The sequence below is a fragment of the Parasteatoda tepidariorum genome, chromosome 8, assembly GCF_043381705.1.
Source record: "Parasteatoda tepidariorum isolate YZ-2023 chromosome 8, CAS_Ptep_4.0, whole genome shotgun sequence".
Taxonomy (NCBI): domain Eukaryota; kingdom Metazoa; phylum Arthropoda; class Arachnida; order Araneae; family Theridiidae; genus Parasteatoda; species Parasteatoda tepidariorum.
Window position 1 is genome coordinate 72,341,907 of NC_092211.1, and position 14,299 is coordinate 72,356,205.

General features: G+C 27.5%; 1 protein-coding gene across 2 annotated transcripts in view; it reads left to right on the plus strand.

Annotated features, from left to right (window-relative positions):
* The first annotated feature begins 3,405 nt into the window (after nucleotides 1-3,405).
* LOC107448674 (uncharacterized) overlaps nucleotides 3,406-14,299 on the plus strand; it is a 53,177-nt gene continuing 42,283 nt past the window's right edge. Inside the window, exon 1 of one of the 2 annotated variants that reach the window (XM_016063971.4) lies at nucleotides 3,406-3,736. The gene's annotated coding sequence lies outside the window, so the exon portion shown is untranslated. Of the gene's footprint in view, nucleotides 3,737-13,741; nucleotides 13,761-14,299 lie in introns of those variants that run through there. The other variant, XM_021146330.3, reaches the window with a different exon arrangement.

Below are 14,299 nucleotides of genomic sequence, written 5' to 3' on the forward strand. Positions count from 1 at the left end.
CTCAATACTACTTCAATCCAGCTAGAATATTTAATCGAAAGAATCATTTAGTTCATATTTTTAGGAACGCAATGCAATACAGTTAAAAGTAATTTATAACTCGCGCCAGGAGTTATAATCATTAATAAAATACCTTATATGTACTATTCAAATTAAATTTTTTGTTTTCAAATGAAAATTTTAACCTTATAGTTTTGTAATAGGAAAATTTTAACCTTGTAATTTTCAAAATAAATTTTTTATCTTTATATTTTTAAATGAAATTTTTATTTCAAACTATGGATAAGAATTTGTATGTAAAAAAAATTCGTAATAGTTATTTGTATCTTTTTAGAATTTTACAATTATTTCACAGTGTATAAAATTGGCTTATAACGAAAAGAACAAAGATAATTAATAAGTTAAAAAATAAATATCAAGCGTTTTTATAAATGGAAGAACATTAGTGAAAAAATTGAAAGGAAGAAACTTACCAACGTCTGGTATAAGATTTGTGTAGAATCATATTCTTCGATGAGCACTAATTCCATAATAAATATCAAAAAGTTTAGATATCGTATAGGAAATTCATTTCCGAAAAGTTACATAAGTATGAAGATTTCATAAATATTTTTATTCAGATTGATTGAAATTAAATAAGTTTTAAGATTTCATATTATATTTCAGAAAAATGAATTTTTCATCAGCTCATCTTATTGCACGTTTATTGATTGCAGACGAGTTTTAATTTTGAATAGCACTAGACAACTTTTTAGAGTTATTTATTTTTAACTTTTATCCTCTACTTTGTTGTTAATGTTCAGGTTAGCTTTGCTCTCACTTTTTTTTAAAAAGAAATATTCTTAAATTAATTTTATAATTCAAAATGAATTAGTTTTATATTTATAAACATGCGCTATTTTTAACAAAATTTTTCAAAATTCGAACATAAATAAATAGATAACGACATATTCTATTAGGCAAACGATTTTCAAAATGGCAAATCTCATTTTTTTCCAGAAATTATATATCGGGTATTTTTGTATGTTTCTTTATACAAAGGTTTATTTGGGAGTAATTTTTTTCAATATTATTTTAATAGTTGTGCGATCGTTTATAACTAGTATTACCGTATATCTAACAAAAAATGCGATTATAAAACATGCATTAACACATTAATATTAAAACAGCGATAGCAGTTTGTTTTATGTTGTAACAAGTTCTAGTAAATACACCAGATTGTATTTGTCAGATACATTCAACTAACTGTTGTATATTTTTTCAATTCAAATTACAATATTTGTCTTGGTAAATGGATACATAATGTTCAAATAGCCTCGAGAAAAATATCTAACGTCAAAGAAGTGAAGAAAAAGTTTTAATTACAAACCACCTTCATTTAAAAACTAAAAATGTAAGAAAAAGTTATGTTAACTCTGATGTGGCTAAAAAAAATTTTTTCTTCCTCCGTTTGCTTCGCCCCACCTTTAACGTTTTGACTTCGAATTCTACAAGGTAATAAAATTGTTTTCTACTAAATAATTCATTTATTTTTTCTTCCCTGTAAAAAGCAGTTATGCAACTTAAAGCTAAAAAATTGAACATAATCAATGCTTGAAAAAAAAGTTAGGGTTTTGTGAGATTATTAAAAATATTAATGAAGCATTTATGATGAAGAAGTTATCCGTAGGAGTTATTAGTTTTTGTTAAGATTAAACGTAACTTTAATATTAACACAATTTTTTTAAAATTGTTTTTCTTTCTTTCTTTGCTTAGTTTTGTCTTTTATTCACCTTATTTATGGTATTATTTTTTCACCTCCATTACTTTTCAACTCCATTATTTTTCATCTACATTCAATTGTTCGATTACCAAGTAGTATTATTTCATGACAGATCCACCTGCACTAACTGAAATTTGATACGTCTTTAATGTTGCCGCGTGAAAATGAAGCAATTTTATAGATATTTAACTTTGCCGTTTGGCATTTGGAAAAGGCGAATGGGCTCAAAAGACTCTGATTTCATGTAAATGTGTTTGTTATGTTCTTAATGGTAAACGTGAGAAATAACTTTGTTTAAATATTTTTTAAAATGTATGTAAAAAATAAATGCAAGCGTGAAGTTTCCCAACAAAAATTTTCAAATTCATTTATGAATGTATTTTTTTCTACCGTAAAAAGTTATTCCTCTTGAAAATTATAAGTGTTTAGCTAAATTTCTTTTGTTAATTGTCGATGCTGTTCAGAGAAATTTCATGATACATATATACCAAGTTACTATGGATACTAATGTAACAAATTGATGTTGTCGATCTTTATGTAATGTAATTGCGAAAACTTCTTTAATAAAACTAGTAGTAGTTATTTACATTATTTTATTATACATTATTCTATTATACATTTGTAATAATGAATAAATAACTAAATGTTATCTTGAAATTATTATTATTTTATTGTTGGGGGAAAATTGCTTTAAAATTTGTTAAATTTTACCTTCAAATTTTGTACAATTTACTACTGATGTAAAGTTAATTATATCTTAAACATAAATTTAAGATTGACACTAAAAAAAAAGAAAATTATTCCAAGAACACGGTATTATATTTCTAAACAAATTATCATTATTCTCCGTTATTTTTAGGCTTTTTTTTTCAAAAAACTACATTTAAAATTGAGGGAATAAATATTAAGTCAATATTTCACGCAATAAATAATTAAAACTTTGAAATAAAATTTTTTAAATTTTATTATAATGTTTCCAGTAAATCGGCATAAAAAATTTACCTTTAACATTAGAAAACATAACACATAGAAACAGAGCACAAATTAAAAAGAAAAGAAAGTATTTTGGAATTATCAGCCACATTGATCAGGATATATAAAATTCATTATCATTAAAGTAGGTCATCATTGATGAAGGAGGGGGGGGGGCATAGTCGAATAATTGTTAGTATAATCGAAATCATATTTTCTTTTAATAAAAGTTACAGATTTATTAACTGATTAAGAAATAAAAGTTGTCTAAAAAATTATCAGTTTTCTAAGTGAAAGTAACAAAGAAAGTAAATTATAGTTCAAACAGATTTCTATCTGCCTTGTTTATTTCTCTCTAGACTTACTGGTTTTATTATTTAATCCAACTGTTTTTGCTTGTAAAATGTGTTTTTAGTTTCTAATTTCTTTTCTTGGTTTACATTTTATCGGGGAAAAAAAAACATTTTGTTTGTTGTTCAGCATGTGTGCGACTTTTATTTTGTTTCAATGACCCGCGCAAAATTTATTGCGAAAAATAATATCTCCTTCTCGATTTTATCTGAAAAATAAACAGTCTAGTGTTTCCAACATCATTTAAAATCCGCGCCAGATTTTTACTTGTTGGCGTTACATCTGGCGACGAAAAAGTGATGGAAAAGTTGTAGAACTTCACTGTCTTGAAAGGTAACCCTAGCAGGTAAAACGCGTGTGTGTAGTATACACACAGAATTGAGCGGCAGTAGTAATAGTTGTACCCAATAGGTGGGTAGAACTTACGCTGTTTTTCAGACGATTTTTTTTACCAGTTGTTTTTTCTTCTTCTTTCCGAACTGGATACACTCAAAAACACTATGCCAAAGAACTTGTTTTGCGAAGTGAACTTATAAACGATTTTGTTGATGTAGCATGTGAATTTATAATTGTGCTTTTTTATTGAATTTGCAAGTGCCTCCGAGTTGACAGTTTTTTTATTGCTTGGATTACCACGATGAAAGGACATCGGTGAGATATTTTATATTTTCATGAGAAATGTCCCTTACAACGAAGAGAAAATGCTTTAACTCAGCATTTTATTTAGTAAAATTGCGTATTAAAAATTGAGAAGGCAATTTTGTGAGTAGACATAATTATAGCACAAAATCATAAGATCTGAAAGTACTGATAATTTTATTATAAAAAATTTTTCATAATAAAATTATCAGTAAGGAGAAGATTTTAAATCAGTATGGAGAAGAAGAGGAGACATCATAAGATTTTAAATCGTTGTAGTGTAATTAATTTAATCAAAAAAATTATGAAAGGCAATGTGCTATAATGTACTATATTCCCATATATTAAAAGTTGTACAAATTAAATGCGTAATTAATTAAATGTATTGTTTATCTTTGAGCAGCAGAAATACATAAGACATCCCTAATCTTTCTAGCCCCATAAGAATTAATCTATTTTAACATTTATTAAGAAAATTGCCCTAAATTTTACTCATTGCTTAAATTTTTTTTTCGACTTGTTGATAAATAAATCTCAATTTCCTTCACAGATTTTGTGAATTTATGGTAATCAAGTCAATGGGTGGTCCAAAGTTGTTTTTCCCATCTCGTATATCACGTGTCCCTTGAAATGCTTCTGGATGCGGGATGTTTCTGAGTTTTCTTTCATATTTATTTACAACTAGCAATTTTTTTTAAAATTTTTTTGTCCTTTAGTAAATGTTATAAGATAAATAAAATCTCAATTTTATTCACAAATTTTGCGGATTTAGGGATATTGAGTCAATCGGTGTCTCAAACATGTTTTTTGTGTGTCATGCAGTCATGCGTCCCTTAAATTGCTTCCAGATGTAGGATGTTAATGAGTTTTTTAACCATTTTTTTTAAAGATTTTTTGTTTTGGGCTCTTAATTCTAGATAAATGAAATTTCAATTTTCTGCATCAATTTTGGGAATTTATGGTTATCAAGTCAATGGATGATCCAAAAATGTTTTTTTTGTCCCTTAAAATTTTTCGGGGTGCGGGATGTTCCTTATTTTTTTCTCCACATTTTCCTACAACTAAATTTTTTTTTGTTTTTTTAATACGGGTTTTTGATAAATAAAAGTCTAGATTTTATATTCAAATTTTGTGGTTTCAGGGTAATTGAGTCAATCGGTGATTCAAACATGTTTTTCATGTCTTATATGCCAAATATGCCCATTGAATTGCTTCTTGTTGCAGGATCGTAATAAGTTTTCAAACCATTTTTTTTTTTAATTTTTGTCTTTTAGTTGGGGCTCTAGATTTTAGATAAATAAAACCTGAAATTTCCTTCACAAATTTTGCGAATTTAAGGTTATTGAGTCAATTGTTAGATGTTTGAAAGATGTTTTTCGTGTCTCATAATTCTTTTCCAATAACAAGGGTGCTCTCTACGCTGTTGAGAGGAAATCTTTCTTTCATCAAATGGCCATGGAAGAAGAAAAAAAATTGTTATTGAAGAGGAAAATTGAATGATTATATTAGGATTGATCTGACTAGAAACTTTCTGCTGGTATAGGATCGTTTGACAAAATTCTTCTTAAACATCGCTGGGGCGTACCTTTTTATATACCTCATCGTTAGCACTTTTTTTTCTTTTTGCAAACCGTTTTATTAACATGACCTAGTAGAAAAATAAGTTTCATTCATTCAATATAAAATGTTTTTAAATCCGAATTTTCGCTTTTTCTCTGAATATTATATGACACCTTCTTCCCCCATATATGAGTACAAAGATTTTTATACAAAAAATAAATAATAAAAATAAAATGAGAATGTTAAATTAAAATTGAAAAAACTGTTTTTTTTTTTTTTTTTTTTTTTTTTTTTTTTTTTTTTTTTTTTTTTTTTTTTNTTAAAATGCTTCTGGATGCGGGATGTTTCTGAGTTTTCTTTTCGTAATTATTTACAACTAGCAATTTTTAAATTTTTTTTTTGTTTTTTAATGAGAGTTTTAGATAAATAAAATCTCAGTTTTATATACAAATTTTGTGAATTTGGGGATATTGAGTCAATCGGTAATTCAAACATGTTTCTTATGTGTCAAGTGTCTCTTATTGGAGATTTCCCGTCCCTTAAATTGCTTCCAGATGTAGGATGTTAATGAGTTTTCTAACCATTTTTTTAAAATTGTTTGTTAAATTTTAGTTTGTTTGAATTTTATGAGTAAGGATTTTCTTAATTCTAGATAAATAAAATTTCAATTTCCTTCACAAATTTTGTGGATTAATGGTTATCAAGTCAATGAATGATCCAAAGATGTTTTTCTTGTCTCATGTTATGTGTCCCTTAAAATTTTTGGGGTGCGGGATTTCCCTGAATTTTCTTTCCACATTTTCTTACAACTAAAAAAAAAGTTGTTTTTTTTGTTGTTCTTTTATTAAAGGTTTTAGATAAATAAAATTTAGACTTTATATTCAAATTATGCGGTTTCAGGGTTATTGAGTCAATCGGTGGTTCAAACTTGTTTTTCATGTCTTATATGCCCCTTAAATTGCTTCTTGTAGCAGAATTTAACTTTTCAAACGATTTTTTATTAATTTTTTTTTTGTCTTTTAGTTAGGGCTCTAGATTTTAGATAAATAAAACCTGAAATTTCCTTCACAAATTTTGTGAATTTATGGTTATTGAGTCAATTGTTCGTTGTTTGAAAGATGCTTTTCGTGTCTCATAATTCTTTTCCAATAACAAGGATGCTCTCTACGCTGTTGAGAGGAAATCTTTCTTTCATCAAATGGCCATGGTTAAAAATTGTTATTGAAGAGGAATATCAAATGATTATATTAGGTATGATCTGACTAGAAACTTTCTGCTGGCATGGGATCGTTTGACAAAATTCTTCTTAAACATCGCTGAGGCCTACCTTTTTATAAACCTCATCGTTAGCACTTTTATTTTTTTTCCGCATAATTAACCGTTTTATTAACCTAACCTAGTAGAAAAATAAGTTTCATTCATTCAATATAAACATGTTTTTAATTCCGAATTTTCGCTTTTTTTCTGAATATTATTTGACACCTTCTTCCACCATATATGAAAACAAACATTTTTATACAAAAAATAAATGATAAAAATAAAATGAGAGTGTTAAATTAAAATTAACAAAACTGTTTTTTTTTTTTTTAATAAAATAAATAAATAAAACTGCTTACGCACCTCTCATAGAAAATAATTTTTATTTCACGCTGCGCTTATGTCTGTTACTATGTTTTATTATTTGAAAAATGAAGGAACCTGCCATTTAAAAAAAGCATTAAATACAGGCTATATTTAGGGTTCAAAATGTGTGTGGCATATTAATGTATTTACTCATGCGCAGCGGCACTATAATATGATGGGGGCTTCAGCGGCACGACAGGTGCTAAGAATGACTCATAAACATGACCAAAGAACTCTTTTGAATCCCGTTTATTGCCATTGTCTATTTGATTTGCATCTGAAATTATATTTCATGAGTCATTCCTCCATTTTTTTTTCATCTTTTAAAAGGTCTATAGCACCAATGTATCTTTCCATTTCATGTTTTTGTTTTTAAAACACTTGGAACATGATTTTTTATTTTATTTTTTAAATTTTGGTTTTCGCTGTTTATTGAAATATATAGCTAAGAATAAGAGCAATTCCCTATTATATTAGTTTTATTTGTACTGGATTAGAGTTTATAAATAATAACCCAAATACTGTAATTTTGGTTATTTTTCGTTTGTCATTTTTTTTTTACATACATTTAAAATGTCGCCTTATGTATGTCCGTTTTAAAATAAAATTAGTTATTTCTGACAATGTTTATTAAATCAACTGGTATCTTCTAAATTATTATTTATAATAATTATTATGTATTTATGAAAGTTGAACGGATACTTAAGTTTTTCGATTAAGCGTAAACATATAAGGTGTTCCGTAAACACCGGCTGTAATATACCTTTTTGGAATCTGTTCCAATCATGCAGAAAGAAAAGCCTATACATTACAAATTAATATTTAAGTAAGCGAGGAAGAAACAAAAATTTTGTTAAAAACTCAGGAATCACTAATGAGGTAGACGAGATTGATAACCAGTTTGATTGCCTAATTAGACTTATTTTTAATAATTATCTTTTAACCAGTCATTGTTCCTTGAACAGCAATCAATCATGCTTTGGTTATTTCAGTACTGCTTTAGATTTCAGTAGCCTTTTTATGTTTACTTGGTTTAAAAGCTTTTTGGGTCTCCTAATATGTATAAATTTTTTTTCCATAAATTTCGACTCGAAGTTTGAAAATATATATTAATGAAACTATAAAAAAGCTTAATATTTATGTGGAGGAAAATACAGTGGTATGGTTTTAATTTTATTACTAAGAGCAATAAATGGTTGTAATTATTTTTAGAGTTTAGGGAAATAAAAATTTAACCAAAAATTCTCTCTTTTCTGATGTAAAATAAATAGTTGGTTCTCAGTCACAACAGTCCCTTTAACTTTTTCCGGAATTTTGAAAGATAGAAAATTTTCTAGGTGGTCGAATTAGCTCTTAAGGGAAACATGAACTAAAGTTGTATAACCAAATAGGCGGTTGTTGCGTATTATTTTTGCCAACAGCAATCGACACTTAACAGTTTAAGAAAAAAATATTTTTTTTTAAGGTCTAAATTAAAACTTTTATTGTTATTTTCAAATTACTTGACACCTGATTGAATTTCTAATTGAAATTATATAAAGTTTTTTTGCTGACAGTGTTATAACTGTCCACAAAACCGGATCCTTGGGTGGTTTCGTTATTGAACTTCCTCTATCAAGCGAAAACGCCCTGCTTCTGCAAAAGAATTATTTTCATTTTTATGGCTTTTGTCACTGAAAATAGCGGTGGACAAGGTTCGTGCTTTTTATGACAGAGAGGCGAAATCGGGGAAGCGTACTTGTTTTTTTTTCAGTATATGACTTATTGATGTATAAATCAGGGATTTGTCTCTGATACTCGTACTGAAAGCGTGTTTGCTGGATTATAGAAAAAAATATCGCTTTTTATTATTCTTTTTTCTCTTTATTTTTTATTTATTTATTTATTATTTTTTTAAAGTTACTCTAAAAGGCATTCTAGAATTCGTGTTTTATTTTTATTTACGACAGCATTTTTTTCTTCTCTTTTTTAGAAAATTTATTATGCTTAAAAAATTGTAATAAATTTATGTGTCAAACGTAATTTTTTTTATTTTTTAAATGTATATATATAATAGTAATCGTTCTCTGCAAATCACATAACCACAACCGCATTAACGCGAAAAAATACAATTGCGCCTTTAACGACTATAAATTTTATTGTAACTAATAAATAATTGGGATGAATTATTTTGACCAACTCTTTTCTGCAATTTATTCTCGATACTAAAAGTAACAAATGCTATTGAAGGTAATTTTGGTTCGTTTTAGGAAAAATATGGATCCAGCAAAGGGACCTTCACAATTTTTTTTATATTATTAAAACAGACCCTTCATAAAGCGAGGAGTTATCACGAAAACGGACACTTCACAAGATGCTTCATCGTGAAAATGGACACTTCACAAAACAGTTTATAATGAAAATTAACCCTTCACAAAATGATTTATTGTGAAAATGTTTCATTGATGAAAAGTTTATCAAGAAAACAGACCCTTTACAAAATAGTTAATCGTTAAAATTGATCCTTCGCAAGAACACAAATTTAATCGTGAAAGCGAGCCCTTCACAAAATAGTTAATCATTAAAATGGACCCTTCATTAAATAGTTAATCCTGAAATATTTTCTTCACAAAAAAGTTTGAAAACGGCCCTTCCCGAAATAGTTTATTGTTAAAGTGGATCCTTCACAAAATAGTTTATCGTGAAAACGGACCCATCTTAAAAAAAAACGGAGTTACAAACTTTTTTAATTCATAATTTAATAATAAAATTCTTTGGAAGATGCTTTTTTCTCACAAGAGCTGGACATCATTTTCACAGATTTGCAGAATTCTGAACACAATTCACAAAAGCGGTGAATTTTTAGAAAAAGTTTGATTTTTTTCCTCCTCCAGATTTGTTTAGTTCCAGGTTTTTTCGTTCTTTTTAGATACATTTCATAATTTTAATTTACGAATATAACCTTGAGGAAAAATCATAATTTTCTTTTTAACCTATAAATTAATTTACTTGTAGCTTAAAAGGAATGCTGGCAATAAATGCAGGCAATTTCCGGTGCAAAAAATTTCTCATCACCTTGGATGTATAAAGGATCCCCGCTTTCTTTCACACGGAAGTCTAAAAATCCGTTTTACCTGGAGCTATTTGACAAGGACAACTTACAAATTTCTCATTACCTGCGATCGTGCTCGTCTTCAAAAAGTTAAATCGCATTGTCATTATTGTTTCATCCCGATTTGTTATGCTCTGCTAATCAACCTGTTGCATCTGCAATAATTATAAAAAGTACTTGAGACGTGTTAACAGTTTCTCTACGGTAAAGCACTTTAAAAAAATAAAATAACAGCGTGAAAATCGTAATCTCTCAAAAGCACTCTCTGGTTGTTAATGAGATTACGGTTGTTTGAATATTGTTGCATTAGTGTAATTTCCCTTTTCGGAAAGTATTAGTGTTTTAAGCTTCAAAATACAGTTTTGTCTGCTGTTTAAAAGGCAGATAAAATCCCCATAATTCTAAGCTAATAACTAATTCGATAATTTCTTTAAATAGGTATCGTAGATAGCCTATTAAATAATAATTGCATTAAGTGGAATTTCAAACAATGTCTTTATTCAATTGCTTATTTAAATAGATGTTGTAGATAATCTAATTTAATCATTATCACTTAATAAGTACTTTATGCATTAATTCAGAGGAAGGTAAGTAAAGAAATATTGTAATAATTAATTTAATTGAAATTTTAAACTGTTTTTCCTTATATGTTATTCAAGTAGATATAGTAAATAAACAGTTTAGCATAAATTGCATTATAAGTACTGTTTAATCAGAGAAAAGTAAATAATCAAGTTCTGTAAGAATATGCATTTTTCTACTCGTTATTTTAAATATTGTTAAAAAAGGGTGATTAATCAATAAAATGTTAAAATATAAAAATTTGTGTACAAAAAAACAGTAAGGTAAATGATAGAAAGGAGGGGGAAATAATTTAGTACGGAAGGACTTAAGAAAATTAAAGCATTTTGTAAATAAATAAATAAATAAGGACAATAAAATTACTAAGGAAAAAAGTAACTTAAGAAGTATTTGAAAAAATTAAGTAGTTATACAGGAGTCATTTTAGGAGAAATTTTGGTTAGTTAACGAATCACTCACAAAATATTTAATTATTCAACTATGCCGTTCGTGAAACGTTTGAAAAATATGAGTCAATAACGTTTTTGATACAAAACTTCAAAACAAAAATTCCTTGGTTTTTGCATCTTTTTTTAACATAAACAAAATTTTATTTTTACTTGTATCCAAAACTATATGCAAATTTTTCACAATTCCACTTTAACAAAAAGTCTTAACTCTACCTGATTCTGAATGGTCTGAAAATTTTGATTTTTGTAATCTTTTACAAAGTCAGGACTCTATTTTCACAAAATTAAGAGTAGATTTTTCACAGTTTCATGAAAGCGAACTTTTCACAAAAAGCCTGTGATGTTATGAACATCAGTAGGAAATAAGATTTAAATCTTAACTATAAATATATTTAACTTTTATTGAAACACTAAAAATTTACGCAACTAAGAACATGTATGATCTTTATTCTTTAAATGCATTCTGGGAAATAAAATGGTTAAAATGTTCGACAGGGTATTTGGAATTAGCATAACGATATAAAGCAAAACTATGCGACCATAATCTTCATCAAAAAGTTACCTGCGTTATTGATTGTAGTGAAATATTATTCAATGAAATCTTGGAACATTTCCATCCTTTTACATGATACATAATATAAAAACTTGTTAACCATTCCAAAAGCGTTTTTTAGTCTTTTGTCTACCTTTTTAGAGAAAAAAAAAAGAAAAGAAGAGAGAGTTTCGGTTTGAATCGATTTACACGAATACTTAAGCCACATATTTTTGGAAAGCAAGTTAAAAATTATGCTAAATATCCGTACTGTCCATACATGTTATAACAATAACATATACGAAGTCTCGTAAATCGTAGGTTTTACCAGTAAATCCTAACTTTTACTGAAGTGGCTTGATTAAAGTCAGAAATAGGGTTTAATATGACTCCATTTGTGGTAAAATCTAAAGTTACCAAGACATTCTGTGGGAAAGCCTAGAATTTACCATGGAGTGTCAAGTGTTATACTTCGGGCTTTTGCAGTTGTTATGGTAAAAACCAGAAGTCTTGTAGACCAGAGGTCTAGTAAATACCAAAGTGACTTGGTTATAACCCGAAATATGCTTTAATATGATGTCATTTCGGCTTTTTACCAAACATTTGCTGTAAAACCTAGGATCAGTTACCAAGAAGCTGTCGTAAATCCTATGTTTTACCAATAAAATCTGGGATTTACTACACTTAGGGATTTTACAGTAACACGCATAAAGCAGGCGGTTTTTATTTTTATAATGCTTAATGTTATAATCTATTTTATATTAGATGTATTTTATTGTTACGAATCCACTTCATAATAAAAAATCGTTTTAAATCTCCTGATTCGTTTAATCTATTTTAAGTTGTGATTTTTTTACTAAATTTCATTGACTTTGAATGGTAACGGTCTTCATTTTTAAAGTTAATCAGTGAGCTTTGTAACATGTGAGGCATTGTAGAAAAAACATATTTTTTTCACGCTTCGTTGGGGGAATCAAAAATTGCTCTCAAGCCAAAGGGCTTGAGAATCGGATTCAATTAATGTTATATGCTCTTGTTTAATATATAATCTCTGATTTTGAAATGATTGTTATCATGTGAGAATAAATAATGTGATCAACTAATGGATATCAAAGTTGAACGTTCTCATTTAATTTCACGATACTTGGGGAAAATTAATGATTCGTAAAGTAAATGAAGTGAAACTTTAATGCTTGACTTGTTAATTTATTCTGGTATCGTTTTTTGGCCGTTATTAATAGAAAACAAGCAGTTTTTTTTAATGTAATTATTGGTAAGAGAAATGAATGAAAAGACTTTCGTGTAGCAGAAGCGCATCAATCTGAGGAAAGTTGCTATTCGTAATGAATTCCTTTGCTCCTCCTTTTTTTGACTAGAAAATTAATTTTGGAAAAGCCATAAAATCATTAAAAACTAAAATTTTTGCAGTTAAGTTTTAATTTTTAAAAATAAAATAACAATAACCTTTTTTTGAACGATTTGAAATGAAAAACAGGGAAATGTTCATCTTTAATGAATTATAAAAATTTATCCAAACGCTTCACTTCATTTTATTCAAATGAATTATTCTATATATTGGTTACTAAAAATTCCAAAGATATATATTGGTTACTAAAAATTCCAAAGATATATATTGGTTAGTAAAAATTCCAAAGATATATATTGGTTACTAAAAATTAACAAAGCCTCGAGGTTCAAAAACTGCGCTAATGGCATAACTGATCATTAATATACGTACTAATTGCGGATGCAATATTTTATTCTTTGTTTTATAAATGAGAGGTAAAATAATTATGATTATCAGGTCAAGTAAATTATTTAAATATTTATATTGAAGGGAGGTGATTATAACACTACATTAAACAAGTTTATTCATTTAACTTCAAATCGTATTTAAAAATGGCAAACATTAGTAGGTAGGCAATATTATTTTCCATAATTATTTTACGGTTTTTTCCTTTTTTTTATATCAAAAGGTAATGACAAATGTAATTTTTTAAACTTGAATTTATAATTTTGAAACAACAGTATCCTTTTGAAATACTTTTAAATAACAGTATCCCTGCCACTGTTATTTATTTCTAGGCGTAAAACATGGCAAGGAAAACATTAGAGAACAGAAATGTTCTCGAAAGGCTACTGGGCGTAAAAATACCTAAAGGTCTTCTAGGGTGTTACGTCGTGCTTAATCGACCTAAAGTAAGCATTATCATTTGATTTCTTTGAAGGAAAAAAAAAAAAAAAAACTTCTAATGTTGACATTTCTTTATAAAAGCCCAAGATTTAGAAAATGTCCATGAACTTTAATGAAGTGTTTCTAGATTTCGTAGTTTTAGGTCATAAAGGGTGGAGATAGTTCAGACCACCCTTTATCATTTTTTTAATGTCTCAATTTTTGAGCGGAGAGAATAACTCATCACCATTACTTTCATTACTTACGTTTTAATAGCTTATTTAAGTAGAAAATTAAAGTAATAATATAGTATTATTTTTGATCTATTGAGGAATTAACTACGTAGATAGTAAATGTAATAGTTAATTTGGGGAGCACAGAAATAGAATTTGATTTTAATTAAAATCAATTTTTATCATTTTTATTTTTTATGTCTCCATTTTTATGTCTCCATTTTTGTGCGTTGAGAATAACTCTGGCCGTTACTTTCGCTGCCTTCTTTTCAATAGCTTAATAAAATAGAAAATTAAGCAAATAGTGTGTTATTATTTTTAATAATTAAGGA